Here is a 15,218-nt window from a genome sequence, read left to right on the forward strand (position 1 = left end):
TGCTTTGTCGTGGCAGTAAACGTAGTCACATGTAAGTAAGTTATATAGTACATTGCCATTGTTAACCACTTTTAAAATACCTCTTTGTTAGGCCAATGCTTTACATCTTCCACATATGGTGGTAGTATTTTGGAGTGCACATGAAATGGGTACAGGAACCTGAACCCAGACACAGCATTTTGAGATAGCTCGGTGCAGGGCATAGGTGAAGTTACTGATCCACTAGAAAGCTCAGGTAGAATGGTGATCCATTCTTTGGAAGCAGATAGCAATGGCTTGGGCCAGCACTTCCTACATGGCTGCCTGACTCTTTCTCACAGACCATCACACAGCTGACTGGTGGGGAGGCTGTGCTCAGCTTAGGAAGGAATTGCCCAGAAACAGAAAGAGGAAAGCAAGACAGGATCCCGAGAAAGAGAGTGCAGTGTCCATTCTCCTCCCCAAATCTTCACTCCTGGCCCAAAGTGACCTGTGGGAAAGGGCTGATGAAAAACGATGAGGCTCTCCCTTCAGAGGAAAATGTTATGGGAAGGAAAGGGTACCTCAATAATGAGGGCATTCAGCATGAAGGAACAGTGCTTGATGCTGGCCAAGGAGTAGAACTTGGAAAAGTTATGGGTACAGTCTTGTAGGAAGAAATGAGGGGACCTGGCTGGGAGGAAGTGTCTATTTGCAAGATTTGTCATTTGAGTGGATTTGAAATTTTGTTGACCCAAGGTCTCAGTTGTCCTTAATCCATCCCTGTTACCACAGATACATGGTCAATAAATCTCTGCTTTTAATTGGTTTTTTCAAATTACAGAAAAATATTAGCTCTTAGTGCAGACTAAACTGCACTGAATATAACTTCCTTTTTGCATCACAAAGGAACTTAAAGAAGAAAAAAAGTGCATCTGACTTTTAAATCTATCTTATTTTGAGTTATGCTGGCAATTTTTTGTGTTGTTCATGTAACTTAAACGGTTGAATGTAGTTTGTGTGGGTTTTTTTTAAATATTCCCACTCAGAACCCATTTTACAACCAAATTACAAACTCCCAAAAAATAGGGTTTATAGTGGAAAGCCTAACACAACCTTAATTATGGCAGCACTGTAATACAGCAGCTTGCAAAAATATTGAAATATGCAATTGGGTTTTGAAACAGAATGTTTCAAGTTTAACTTCATAAACTTGTTAAGAATAGTTCACTTATTAGTTCATTATCTTGCAGTCTTGTGCTCAGAGATGAGGTCATTTAACTTCTCTGTACTAATGAAAATTTAGATAGTTGATGCTTTAGCTGGAAGGTGGAGGGGCAAAAAAAAAGAAAATCTTGTGTGAATTCAAGTATACATGATCCAATTCTGAACATTAAAAACATACTCTTTTGATCTTTCCAAATAATGAACATAAAATAAGAATGGCCATACCGGTTCAAACCAACGATCCATCTAGCCCAATATCCTGTATTCTGATAGTAGCCAGGTGCTTCAGCGGGAGTGAATAGAACAGGACAATTATTGAGCAATCCATCTTCCTTTCGTCCAGTCGTACTTTCTGGCAGTCCAACGTTTAGGGTTGTGTCCCTGACCATCTTGACTAATAGCCATTGATGGACCTACCCTTCAGGAACTTGTCTAATTCTTTTTTTAACCCAATTGTACTTTTGGCCTTCACAATATCCCTTGGCAACGAGTTCTACAGGCTCGCTGTGTGTGATGTGAAGAAATACTTCCTTTTGTTTTAAACCTGCTGCCCATTAATTTCATTGGATGATCCCTTGTTTTTTGTTACCCCCTTCAGGGGTAAATAACACTTCCTTATTCACTTTTTCCACGCCATTCATGATTTATAGACCTCTCTATCATATTTCCCTTTTGCCATCTCTTTTTTTAAGCTGAATGGTCCCAGTCTTTTTAATCTTTCCTTATATGGAAGTTGTTCCATACCCCTAATCATTTTTGTTTCCATTCTCTATGATTTTTTCCAGTTCTATTATATCTTTTTTGAGATGTGGCAACTAGAACTGCATGCAGTATTTAAGGTGTGGGTATACCAGGGATTTGTATAGTGGCAATATGATATTTTCTGTTTTATTATCTATCCCTTTCCTAATGGTTCCTAACATTCTGTTAGGTTTTTTTTTTTTTGAGGCGATCTTTTCAGAGAACTATCCACAGTGACTCCAAGATCTTTCTTGAGTGCTGACAGCTAAATTATACCCCAGCATTTTGTACATATAGTTGGAATTATGTTTTCTAATGTACATTACTTTGCGTTTATCAATATAGAATTTCATCTGCCATTTGATGCTCATTCATCCAGTTTTGTGAGATTCCTTTGTAACTCTTCTCAGTCAGCTTTGGACTTAACTGTCTTGAGTAGTTTTGTATTGTCTGCAATCTTTGCCACCTCACTGTTTACCACTTTTTCCAGATTCTGTATGAATGCTGTATATTGAACAGCACTTGTCCCAGTAAAGATTCTTGGGGGAACCCACTATTTATCTCTCTCCATTTTGAAAACTGACGATTTATTCCTACCCTTTATTCCTATCTTTTAGCCACTTACTGATCCATAAGAGGACCTTCCCTCTTGTCCCATGAGTGTCTAATTTGCTTAAGAGCCTTTGGTGAGGAACCTTGTTAAAGGCTTTCTGAAAGTCCAAATACACAATATCCACTAGATCACCCTTGTCCAATGCTTGTTGACCCCTCAAAAAATTCTAATAGATTGGTGAGGCATGATTTCACTTTTCAAAGTCATGGTGACTCTATCCCAACATACCATGTTCATCTGTGTGTCTGAAAGTTCTGTTCTTTACTGTAATTTCAACTAATTTGTCTGGTACTGAAGTTAGGCTTACTGGTCTGTAATTGTCAGCATCGCCATCAGAGCCTTTTTTTAAAAATCGGCTTCACATTAGCTATTTGCCGACCGTCTGTTACAGAGGCTGATTTAAGTGATAGGCTACATACCACAATTAGTAGCTCTGCAATTTCATATTTGAATTCATTCAGAACACTTGGGTGAATACCATCAGGCCCTGGTGACTTATTACTGTTTAATTTTTTGGTTTGTTCCAAAACCACCTCTGTTGACACCTCAATCTGGGACAATTCCTCAGATTTGTCATCTAAAAAGAATGTCTGGCTGTGGGAATCTCCCTCACATTGTCTGCAGTGAAGCCCAATGCAAAGAATTAATTTAGCTTCTCCGTAATGGCATTGTCTTCCTTGTGTGCTCCTTTAGCACCTTCATTGGCCCAATGATTATTTGGCAGGCTTACTGCTTCTGATGTACTTAAAAAAAATTGCTGTTAGTTTTTTTTGTCCTTTGCTAGTTGCTCTTCAGATTCCTTTTGGGCCTGCCTATTTATACTTTTACACTTGACTTGCTAGAGTTTGTTAATTCCTGTTTTCCTCACTAGGATTTGACTTCCAGTTTTTACAAGATGTCTTTTTGTCTCTAACCGCCGATTTTACTGTGCTGTTTAGCCATGGTGGCATTTTTTTGGTCCTCTTACTGTTGTTGTTTTTTTTTTAATTTGTGGTATACATAATTTGAGCCTTTTTTAAATTTTACATGCCAGCAATCTGGTTTCATTTTGGTTTAGGTGGAGCCCATCCTTGTACGGGCTTCTCCTTTCCCAAAAGGTCCCCAGTTCTTGATAAACCTAAATCCTTCCTCCGAAAACCATTGTTTCATCCATGCATTGAGACCCTACAGTTCTGCCTGTCTAACTGGCCTGCATGTGGAACTAGAAGCATTTCAGAGAATGTTACCTTGAAGGTCCTGGACTTTAAACTCTTACTTAGCAGCCTAAATTTGGCCTCCAGGACCTATTCTCTAACTTTCCCATTGTCATTGTTACCTACATGAACCATGACCACTGGCTTCTCCCTGCATGTAAGTTTGTCTAAATGTATCAAGAGGTCCGCAACTTTCGCCCCCAGCAGGCATTTCACTATGTGGTTCTCCCAGTCATCACAAACCCAACTATCTGTATTGTTAGTAATTTAATCCCCTGTTGCTATTACCTATCTCTTCCTAATAACAGGGATCCTCTCCCCCAGAGAGGTATCTTCAGTGTGAGAGCATACTGTGACATCATTTAGAAGGAGGGTCCCACCTATAGGATTATTTCCCTCCACTCCATCTTGATTTTTTTTCCCCCAAGACTTTCATCCTCCTTAACAGCACAGAGAGGCTGGCTGGCAGACAGGGAGGAAGGAGATGGAAAGGAGATTTTTGCAATGTCCATATTTATTGTCCCTGTATGTCTGCTGTTTCTCAAGTATTAGGACATCTTTTAGTGTGTTACAGTTTGTACCTTTCTTTTTTGTGATCTCAGAGCAGTGCTAGGATTTCCATTTGTAAAGTTAGAATACATTATGAATCTGAGCAGTTAAGTTCTTCTTTCCAAAGTGAATAGATTAGTTTTGTTGTTCTCTTGAAACTGGGCAATTGTTACTTGGCACCGTCAGGCAAACATTCTCAGACAGCAAAGGAAATATCATTTACTTTGTACGTTTTGCAAGCACTGCTTGCAGTTCAAAGAGCATAGTTAGCATTGTGCATTTCTCCCCACCCTCACTTTCACCACCTTCTTAACTATGAAACTGATGGTATCTTCTGAGAGAGACAAAGCTCTAAGCTGACTTTGGTTTTTAGATCCCAGGCCTGCCCCTGGATGGGTCTGGCAGTATATAGCATGCTTCAGTTTGATGATGTTCCAGTGTTAAATCTATTTCTGCCTTCCCCATCCTTTTATGTGTTGACTTTTTACAGTGTTTAATTATCATTTTCAAGGGTAAACATGATAAAAGTTGAACTGCTTTATTACTGTGGTAAATATGCATATCTCTTAGCAGTACTGATAGGAGGGTGATGGTGGTCTTCAAAATTCAGGTGTATTAAGCCCATATTTTAAATGGGATGCAGAGTCTGTCTGTCTTCTGACTCCACCACCATTTTTCCCTCTCAACTTACCATAGTAAAACAAAACTTTTCATGACACCTTAAGCTTTTACCCGTTAACTAGTATACCACTTCCACACCCCTGATATTTCCCAGGGTGTTGGAAGCTCTGTTAGGCTGTTTTCACACAGACTACTGCCAGCTCTCTCAGTTTTTTGTGAATCTTATGACACAGGTTTTTCTTAAAGCCTCAGCTTCTGGAGTTATGTGATAACACGAGAATCTCAGCTTAGTTTTTATAACATAGAAGTTTCTAGTCATCCTGGTTGTAGAGAAAAGGTTGAAGAATATGACCATAAAGACTCGAAACCCAGAGGGCAACTGAAAAGAATCCAGAATTTTTAAAATCTCATGATTTTTTGTGGGTCAACTCAAATTTTTTTATTATTTGAAATTAGCAGTACTGCACCCAGGCGGGTTTGCTTGTCCTGTGCTCTGCTTCTGTAGCAAGAGAATAGCAGCACAGTTGGAGAAGCACTCTGCCTCCAAAAAACCCGGGCAGCAGTCCACACTTCTCTGGTTCTACTCCTCATTATTGGGACGAGAATTGGATAAACTTGGTTTCCTTTAATGTGGTTAAGTAAATAAGGAGTACTTAAGTGAACCTGTTTCACACCAGAGTTACTAGTTTCTCATTTGTACCTAATATCAAGGTATTTTGCTCTTTTTACCCTAATTAAGGTTTTGAATTTTTGGCATTTGCAATAAAAACAAGAATCCAGGCTAAGTATTCTGCAAAACTGCACTATTAATGCTACAGTCCACTACCTGTGAGCATGACTGATTGAATGCCTGAGCTGATGAGTTGTGCAACTGAAATGTTTTCATGAAGGAGCATGAACCCCACCTCGTTAATGAAATAGACTCATCACATTACAATCATTTTACCAAATTGCCCTTGGGAGTGCAGTGTTGGAGTGAGGTGATGAAGAACTTTAAACACACAATGTGAAGGTTGAGGCAAGGGTTTGCTAATGTATGTCAATTGTTCACATGCATCGTGAGAATATTAATGAGAAATAGTACTTGCACAGTTGCTAATTTTTAAATTGATTTTAGAGATGGGTGTGAGGTACGAAATTCAGATTCCCTTTCAGATAAACCCTTTACCCCTTTTTTTGTGGAAGAGAGGTTGCATCCCAGGTCTCGTCTGTGGACCCATCTCTGTTTTATATATCTTTTTATATACCTTTGCTTTTCCATTTTTCTTTCAAAACACGCTAAGTAGTTACACTGTCCACTGTAATGGCCTTAATCTGGTGTTCCTGAACTATATAGTTCAATACCAAGTTTCAATATAGCTATCTCAGGCTATCTCTACACTGATGGCGGCAAAGTGGTCGCCATCAGATCGACTTATCTGGATCCACTGAGCGGTCAGTGAAAACCCGCTCAGTCGATCCAGAAGTCGACGTACTAAAACCACCTCCTCAAGTGGCGTAGTGCTGCGTCAACGGGAACGCGGTTCCCGTTGGTGCAGTGCAGTGAAGACGGCGCACAGAAGAGAAGCACAGAAGTTGACGGGAGTTACGCAGGTTCTTTGCGTACTTTGCGTAACTCCCATCGACTGCCGCCAAATCACCGAGGTAAGTGTAGACCAAGCCTCAGAAATTAATGTCACTCCACTTATGATCCTAAAGATCCACCTGATTTATCAGTCTGTGTTTGCATAACTTCCCTGTAGCAACTACAGCAAATGGAAGAATGATGCTAGGAACATTTTAAATCTCTCTTTAAGCAGTCTTGAAGCTTGAAACAAGGAGAAAAAGCCCATATGACCTCTCGGTAGACAACCAGTGAGTGCACTGTGAACCACCACCACTGCTCTAGAGACTGCACTGTGGGAACTTCTGGAATCTGGAGCTGGTCAGAAAGGTGTCTGGGGTTAGAATAAAAAATGTTCATGAATTGGGGGGAAGGGGGTCCCCATCAAAATTTCAACACCAGTTAGCTATAGACTAAACAATTGGATCCTTTTATGATCTAATCCTACAAAAGCAATGAAATTCATATTTTGTCTGTCAATCTATTGGTTACTTGCCCTATTGTACATAGGTGTAGTTAGTAGGAGATCTGAGAGTTTGCTATAAGTGAGTAATGTTACATGTTGTTTGTGTGTAACAGCAAATAAGGCCGTGTTCAGATGTCTCTCAGCCACACGTGTAACCCTCATACTTAAGTATGGTTTAAATTCATGCTGGTAAAATATATTGTCATATGACTGGTATGTCCAGTATGGAAAGGGTTGAATTTTGTGTTAGACCGGTGTTCAAAAATCATGTCCTAGTGACAGAAGAGTGGAAAAATAAAATTGTTTTATGTTTTGGAGATCATGTTTCATTCACTTACATAATGAATTCCAGAAAGATTTTGTAAATTGGCTTCTCACAGAGGAAAAAAATACCATAATTTTAAATCAAGGGATTTCATTGGCTGGGCACAAGTTTCAGCATTTCCTTCTTAATAATGTATGCTAATATAAGTGTAGAATAATTTATACTACTTCATGTATAAGGAAAAGATATGACAGGTATTTTATCAGCTTTTTAAAGGAAACACTCGTCTAAATATCATTGGCCTTCATCTTTAACATTTCTGGGGGTTTTGCTGTTGGTTTCAGTGGGAACAGAATTGGGCTTTATCCATTTTAAAAGAATATTTATTTTTTAATAATCCTTTACATTATTGAAAGATGAAAAATCTTTAAAATCTGATTTATTTGTCACCTTATGGGTTTGGGGTTTTTTGGGGTTTTGGTTTTTTGCATTTTCTTGCTTTGAACAGTGAAAATCCAGTGAAGTTGATTTTGCTTTTCTTTACAGGCCAATTTCACTTTCAGATTCTTCTTTTATGATATTTGGCTTTCAGATACTACCATGGGATGCTCTCATTGGAATATATTTTTTAAAAATTCTGGAAACATTTCTGATGGTCTTAAGTTTTATAAAAGCTTGAGTTTTTTACACAATTTTAATTTGGACCATATTTAAGTTGTTCATGTTCCTTTAAAGAGAAAAATGGGCAGAATTCACTAAGTATTGGATTTTTTCCTATTAAATAATAGTGTTTTCCAGTGGTTTAGCCACCTTTTTGAAAAGCTTTTCCCCCTGCAATACTTATTAAATTCCCCGTCACTCACTCTTCTCCTCCTCCTCTCTCCTTTGTAAAGCCGGTAAGTTGTGTAATACTGCATTTAAAAACTTGTATCTCTGTAATTTGAGTCATATGTTCAGAATAACAAAATTCCAGGCTAAATGTGGTTCTTTAATTTCTGTTGTGCAGTTGGCTGGGATGAATCTTTCTGTATGTTACTTGTCTGGGCTTGCATATCTTGCCTTGCGTAAACAGCGTATGGTAGTAGTGTATGTGGGGTTAAATGCCTGTAAGGTTGTGCTTTGCTGATTTTGACAGGCAGCTTGAAAAACTACAAACCCAATACAGATCAACATGAACTCTGATTTGCAAGCCATAATACTTTGTTCGTTGCTGCATTGTGGCTGCTCCTCGTGGTAATTCAGAGTTTCAGTAACAGCTCACCATGGTTCTATTTATAAGACATTTTAATTCAGGGTGGATCTACTAACGTGAAATGATTGAGACATTCTGGTTATTGAGAGACTCCACCCTGGTTACAACACTGAAATCTAAACATTACAATTATTGTATTAGTTTATACAACACGTACAGATAATTATGCCACCCATTATAGTGTAACGTGAATATTACTGCAGAGTGGGCTTAATCTTGAAGTCCTTGTTAAATATTTCAATGTTGTTAACTCCTGGCATTCAAAACTCACAAGTCAAACCTCCCCCTCCCCCCCCTCCCAAATCATGCTATTCTCAAAAAATAATAAACTTTGGGCTCTTTCTGTTTGTTTCTGGTTTTCAGCCTTTAGGGGGGTCCTGTTGTTAAGACTTTCTAGCCTGAGTGGTTTGTGGAGTACTTTGAAACTTGCTGTCGTTTTAAAAATGATTCTCAAGATTCTCACATAATCATGACTCCAGGAGGTGAGGCTTGAATATTGTGAGAGTTGGGAATCTTGGGCTTTTACTAATCCAAGCAAAACTCCCACTCCACTCCCAAGTTAAATGCAAATGTGGTCCATTGAAATCAATGGGAATTTTGCCTGAGTAAGGACTTGAGAAAAAGACTTCATGATTTTGCCTGGTATTAATGTAGTGGATCCAGTATACAGTATTTACTGTAGTGTACATTTACAATGTAGGCGTGTCTAGTCAGTGACCGTTGGGGGTTCCTCTCCTTTATTAAAAAGAAAAGAAAAAGTATCTGATCATGATTTGAAAACATAGTCCCTGATCTGTGTCCTGCAGTATTTAAACTGAAGCTTCTGAATTAGCTCTGTCACTATAGGGAAGTGCCAGGGGGTGCTGCCTCCCCAGCTGCTTCCCATCATGGCTTCACCTACTGCCCCAGGAACAGCTCTAGTGTGAGCGGGCAGATCTGGGAGAAGCTGCTTTTCTTTTCCTGCCGCAGCTGTTTAGCAGCTTCCTCACTGCTGGCCTGGCTGCATGCTGCATTGCAGAGGAAGGAGGAGGGAAGTAATTCTGGCTGTAGAAGCCCAAGGGAGAAAAGGATAGGAGCTCAAGTGGCTTTACTTGAGCTGCTCCGGACAGCCCAGGAGAGGGGAAAACAAAGATGAGAACTAACAACCATGGACAGTTCTGATTCTGTGCCCTGGACCCAGGGACCATACGCCAGCTGATTCTAGCCAAGGAGCCGCACGCTCCAGCTACTCCCCATCCCACATTAACATGTCCCTCCCCAGCCCTGACATGCTCCCTGTGGCCTGTGGGGAAAGAGTCTCCTTTGCCAGCTTCTGGAAAGTGGGACAGGGCTGGCCCCTCTCGCCCAGTGCTGGCATTATTTTGAGCTTTTTGCATTTTTTGTTAATAAAACCAGAAGAAAGGGACCTGGACCGAATGGTGTTTGGGAGCCTTATTCTATCTTCCCTGGCTGATGAGCTTGCCCACTAATTTGTTGCTTCTAACAGGCTAAATCAGCAGAAAAGCCCTCTCTACCAGGGGTGTCCTGCTGTCCCATAAAGGAAAACAGCACTGCAAGTCTTACTTGAGTATCTGTTCTTTATCCTTTGAAATGTATTATTTTCTGCAATTTTTATATTTCCTGTGACACCTTCTCCCCACCCCAATAACTCCTTTTTATACTCCTTGGAGACACAATTCTCAATTTGGGGAACTGAGATTATTGACCAGATGGACTATTAAAAACTTTTAATTTCCCTTTCTGGAGTCCACTTACCCCACTTGAAAATCTATAATTAACAAGGTAATTATAAGAGGGGTAGTGATTTGCAGTTCAATGTTTCGGTACCAGTTCTTTGGCCTGCTTCATCAGACTTAAATCTTGCTTGACCTTGACATGTAGGCAAGCGGACTTGTTACAAACCCAAGACTAAAGGATCACCATTTAACCTGTGTGTTATTGCTGCGTTTGGGGAAGTTATTGCTGTGTCGGTACCCAGTTTTTCTCCTCTTTTTCTGTTTTCAAAACAAAATACAAGTGGCCCTTCTGAAATGCTTTGAAGCAAAGCCTCTTTTGTGCACGGCAGGAAGAAAAGAGAGACATATTTGTTCCAAGCAAACAGAGTTCACTTAAATGCATATTGTTACATTTGTGTGTTCTAAATTGTGACAATATGGAGTCAGCTTGTACAGCTAAAAAGGTTTTTTTGAGCAATCTTCTCACAGAATTGTTAGCATAAGTATTCTCCATGCTGAGGCAGTAGTACTAAAACCAGATAACAAATTGCTAATGCAGCACAAATGTGATTCTAACCTGTAGATCTGTCATGGAGTAGGAATTTCAGAATACCAAAATTCTGAAGTTATTTGGATGCATCTTTCCGTCATGTCTGTCCTGTTCTGTAGCTTCAACAGGTGTTTCTCCCCTGATGTCTTTGAAAAACCCCATCCTAAAACTCTCCACCTTTTTAAAAACAATTGAGTAAGGAGTCTATCAAGTCTGTCTCTTTTCTTTTCCCAAATCAGCCAATTTGTTCACACTTCCCGGGGCTTCTCCACCAGAACTCATATGGGACCTGAAAGTTATTTTGGGTCCCATATTTTGGGTTAATATCTTTGCAAGACCCAGCATAATTATTTTAACATGAAAGCTGGTGAGTCTTAAGCTCCCAAGTTACTTGGGCACTTTTGAAAATATTACCCCTTAACTTGAAATATAGGAAATGTTTTAAAACAAGTTAGAAGTAATTTCAGATACTGTGCCTGAGGCTGAGCACTACTGCCAGTTTTTCATTCTAAAATCATATTTTTGTATTTTTTAAAAATGTTTCTGTCTCATTGCTGTGAGAAAGAGCTACACAAACAGGGAAACCGACAAGACGGGTACTTGTGAAAGTGATTATATACATATAATATAGTGCTATGAAACGTACAAAGTAAACTGAAAAAACAGACCATGTTTGTTTCTCTGTTTTACATCAGTCATACTGTAGCCATCTTAGAAATATTTGTAACACTACTAGGTACATTTTCTGACAGAAATATGATTTTTAAATTGACTGTCACCCTTTTAAAAACTAGAGTGATCTTGCAAAATTAAGAAAAATAATCTAGAAGATGTCTGAGTCAAATCTGGGGAGACAGATGGAGACCTACAGTGCCCTGCAACAAAGCCTTCTTAAAATCAGGATAGACAGAGGTCAACACCACCCTCAGTTCAGAGTGGGCTGTGACTTCTAGGAATAAGTGAGTCCTATGTATTATTGCTAATACACAGTTATTAACAGCACCCCTGATGGTTAAGAGAATGAAGAACTTCCAAAGCTAGTTTATGCTCTGATTCTACCAGGCAGACCCCTGCCTCTGCATGCATTCAAAATCTGCCTACACAGAACAACTTGCAGAGTCAGAGCCTTTCATTTCACTATTCATGCCATTTTTTATTTCTGACATTTCACTTACCTTGCAAAGGAAAATAAACTCACTTTCTGGTTCTCTTCCATTAAATGGTGCAGCAGTATTTAGCTAGAAAATACTTACCATAATGTATTTTATACAAATAAGAAATATTTTCACAGATTTATTTTAGTTGCTTTCAATTTCAAGGAAAGCCTTCCCAACAGGAATATTGATATGTTAGCTTTTAGTGAAGTTTGTTTTTAAAACACAGTGAACATTTGCAGGAAAAAAATACCTCACCCAGTGTCCCTTTGACTCTTACAATGCAGCAGCACTAGGTATAACAGAGTACTACATCTGAGACACTAGATCCACATCTTGCAAACTATTGAGGCAGAAAGCTTCATAATTTTCAATGTTTTTATATCTGTAGCTTAACATGGACTCCGAATGTTGCCATAATTGATTGCTATGTGTGAAATAGCTAAATATTACTGATCATAATATACAGAAGTCTTGTTAAGGTCAATAATTTTTTTTATATTCAGGCAACCACCTGGGATAAACAGTTGCACTGTCCTTTTGAAAAAAGACTAAAAAAGCTTGTGCAGTCTCTCTTTAAGGAGTTGGTATTAAATTGAGGGTAGCTAACTTTTTTCAGAAAAAAAGTAAATGTTTGACATTTGGGTTAAGGAAGCAGAAACTTTTCTTTAAGCCGGATGTATACATTTAAATCAGTCAGAACTAAGATTCATTGAACACTCTCTTCTCCATTCTTCATACCACCCTCCCTCCATTCCTTATGACAAGCTTTTTGAGCTAAGAAGATTTCATTTATTTAACTTTCAGTCAAAGAAACTATTTGAGCACTGCTGTAATATGAGAGTGAAGCAAAGATGAGAGATGTGAATCTAAATCAGTCATGGATTCTGCCAAAGAAAGTAACCTTGTTCTGAACACTGTTGAAAGAAAAGAAGAAATAGCATGTAAATGCCATTGTTAAGCCACAGGGGAAATAAAATTTTATATAGACGTAGAGTTAATGTTATATTGCTTATGAAAAAAAATAATGAACTGCTTCTAATCTGAGGGATTTATTAAAATTCTGTATTTGGTGGAAATTAACAAATTCTAAAGCCTAAAGGAAAAAATCAAACACATATCTCATGGGGAGGGTTCAGGATAACTTCTGCCAGCTTTACTTTTAGCACAATACAGTAGCACTATGTTTGATACTGAATAAAATGAAAGGATGTAAGTCTGTGCTGCTTTCCAAAATTGTAGTTCTACACACAAATTAATTTAATTTAAATATTCTTTTTCATTCATATTAATAAAAACTTTAGTAGCCTAAATTCAGACAATTCAGTGTAGTGTTGCTGTTCACATTGCTTCATACAGGGGCACTGTAGTGTTCATTGCACTTTATAGGAAAATTAGGATATAGCTCTTGCACTGAGGATTTTATAGTTGGTTAGACATGATGCAGAAAAGATGACATCAAGCTTGAGGATAGAACATAAGGGAGGTAGTTTTACATAAAAAAGGATGACGACTGTATTGCAAGAATATGCCTCATAGGCCCTTTTAATTTTTTATTATTACATTATGTATGTGTTATTATTTTTAATAATTGACACACTGACATTAATATAAGTGTTACAAATTGGTCCAGTTACCCCACTTGATGGTCACCAGTCTGTTGCGCATGGATCTAGTTTATGGGTCCCCTTGTGCCTCCAAGCCAACTAATTATGTTTCCCATGTGCTTTGAAGCCAACTCTTTCTAGTTCTGGGGCTCTAGGGCAGGGTTCCTCAACCCATGTGCCACAACCCAAAATTGGGTCACCAGAAAGTGTCAAAGGGTTGCATAGGAGGTCCTTTGGTGGGTTGCAAAGCCTGCCCTGCAGCAACTTCTCCTGGAGCTTTGCTCCCATGGGACTGGCTGGGCTCGCTCTGGGCATTGTGAGCTGGGGCAGGGGTTCATAGCACCACTCAGGTTTGGCCCGGGGAGCCAGGCCAAACCTGAACAGTGCTGCAATCCTAGAGATTGCGACACTCAGAGTGGGGAGCCGAGCCCAACCAGCCCCACGGGTCAGGCACCAGAGGAGCTGCTTCTAGCATACTTACTCAGTACTTACTTACTAGGCTGAGTATATACTATGTATATCCTGGGTAAGGAATATTTAGTAGGCCTGATTACTTTTTGCACTAAAGCTATTTACTGGGTTGTGACAGGCCATCAAGGTTTACAAATGGGTTCCGAGTCCAAAAAGGTTGAGAACCACTGCTCTAGGACACGCTACCAGGCTCAGACCTCTTGTCCGGCACTCTTCCTTCTGCCATGGGATGCATCTGTCTTGGACACACAGTCAACTGTGTCTGAGGCCTAGTCTATACCTAAAACGTAGTTTAACCTAGCTACATTGCTCAGGGATCTGAAAAATTCACACCTTGAAAGACATAATTGAGCCAACCTAAGCTCTGTATAGTCAGTACTAGGTTGAGAGAGGAATTCTTCTGTCAACCTCCCTACCACTTTTTTTTTTTTTTTTTTTTTTTGGGGGGGGGGGGGGGATAACTACAACAATTGGGGGAAAAAAAACCTTCCTTTGCTGTCACAAGTGTCTACTCTGTGGCGCTTCAGTGGCATAGCTGCAGTGCAATAGCTGTGCCACAGTAGTGTCTGTGATGTAGACGAGCCCTGAGATCTCCTGAGTCCCACCGGTTGTTGTCCTGCCTAGGCAGTAGGCACTTTGGGGCTTACTCATTTAACCCCTTCAGAGACAAGTTGTGTAACAGGAAAGCAAGGAACATAGACTCAGTGAAGGGATTCCTTAATTTCACTGACTTTACTCTTAAAGCACAGCAGAGTTGCCTATAATTGAAACTGACTAAACTCCTGAGACGCACTCTCCTGTAGTCTGAGTTTACCCTGTCTGTGAGTCTCAGGTTTATTTGTGTTTCAGGCTGGGCAGCGACCCTTCTGCCCTCTCTCCTGTGTGTCATGATGGTCGATCCCCTGCACAGAGCAGACCTTGCTGTGAAATACCACCCTTTTCTGTGCCATGTCCTCAAACTGAGATGCTCCAGATCCAGCAGTCATGCTTTTCCTTCCTGACCCTCATGGGCTGTCATGTAGAAGGATCATTGTATCATTGGGATGGGCCAGTAGTTGGCTCATTCAAAGTAGATAACTCCAAGTTGCTCTATAATAGTCCTTCAACATGGCATAAAAAAAACCTTTCTCAGGCACAGGACATCTGTCTGGGATGCAGTGCAAGACCAGAAAGCATCAGGGCCCTATTGCACTCAGTATTGTCCAGCTGTGTAACAAAGCTTTGACTTTAATT

At 39.7% G+C, this 15,218-nt stretch overlaps 1 protein-coding gene across 8 annotated transcripts in view; it reads left to right on the plus strand.

Annotated features, from left to right (window-relative positions):
* PTPN13 (protein tyrosine phosphatase non-receptor type 13) overlaps positions 1-15,218 on the plus strand; it is a 167,460-nt gene that overhangs the window by 85,167 nt on the left and 67,075 nt on the right. The window lies entirely within an intron of this gene.

Source organism: Emydura macquarii, unplaced genomic scaffold (assembly GCF_026122565.2).
Source record: "Emydura macquarii macquarii isolate MOO-44397 ecotype Brisbane River unplaced genomic scaffold, CSIRO-AGI_Emac_v2 contig_1790, whole genome shotgun sequence".
NCBI classification, from domain to species: Eukaryota; Metazoa; Chordata; order Testudines; family Chelidae; genus Emydura; species Emydura macquarii.